The sequence below is a fragment of the Trachymyrmex cornetzi genome, unplaced genomic scaffold, assembly GCF_001594075.2.
Source record: "Trachymyrmex cornetzi isolate Tcor2-1 unplaced genomic scaffold, Tcor1.1 scaffold492, whole genome shotgun sequence".
NCBI lineage: Eukaryota > Metazoa > Arthropoda > Insecta > Hymenoptera > Formicidae > Trachymyrmex > Trachymyrmex cornetzi.
Window position 1 is genome coordinate 29,013 of NW_017299751.1, and position 1,227 is coordinate 30,239.

Here is a 1,227-nt window from a genome sequence, read left to right on the forward strand (position 1 = left end):
CCCTCTGTTTCGACAACAGCCAACAACACTTCGAATCAATCCTACTCCTTTCGCGCAAGAAAAAAAGATATGAAGATCTCCTCTGTTTATCAAAAAAGGCGTCACAAATATGAATAGGAAGGCAACGGGAAATAGCACGTGCAAATCGGAAAAGCTGAACCCGAGTAGAATCCATTTTCCTATGAGTATCATTTAATTCTAACTTCAAAATATTCACAACGCATTGATGTCTAATACGAGGTCTGTCCCAAAAGTATCCGACCTGCTTTCATATCTCCGCCCCAGAACTTTCGAGCGACATCTGCGGGTCATGGGCGTAAACCTGAATCCCTCAGGAACTCTCTGTATACCATAGTTACCGACGGAGCGCCTTGGTTCGCGCACAGCGTTTATTTGTTTACAGTGTCTTTTTTGCGTTCGTCGGATTTTGTTATTGACAAAAATGACGGAAAGAACAGATCAACGAATTTGCATCCAGTTTTGCTTCAAACTCGAAAAGAGTTGCGTGGAAACTATCGAAATGTTGCAGAAGGCATTTGGGGACGAGTGTATGGGCAAAACACAGATAAAAGAATGGTACAAGAGGTTTAAAAATGGTCGCACTTCTGTTGACAGTGATCCTCGTTCTGGACGACCTTCGACGGGAATAACACCGGATAAAATTGAGCGTGTGCGACTTGCCATTAATGATCAATAAAGAATATTACGTTGAAGTTCTAAAAAGAATGCGTGATGCGATTAGAAGAAAACGGCCACGTTTTTGGACAAGCGGTGATTGGCTTCTTCACCACGATAATGCGCCAGCGCATTCATCGAACCTTGTGCAACAATATTTAGCAAAACACAATGTCGTACAGCTTCGCCAGCCTCCGTACAGTCCCGACATAGCCCCATGCGACTTTGACTCTTCCCAAGATTGAAAATGCCGCTTAAAGGACACCGGTTCGACGACAAAAAAACGGTTGAAACCAATACGACGAGTGCACTAAAGGCCATTCCGAAAACTGAGTTCCAGGACTGCTTCAGGAAGTGGAAACACCGATGGGAGCGTGTTGTACAGTCAAATGGGGACTACTTTGAAGGATGCCACGATCCGGATAACGTAGAGTAACGCCAGTGTGCAGATATGAAGGTAGGTCGGATACTTTTGGGACAGACCTCGTATATTCAAATTTTTAAATGAACTGTTCCCAAAAAATTCCAAACTAAACCTATGTAGCCGATGCA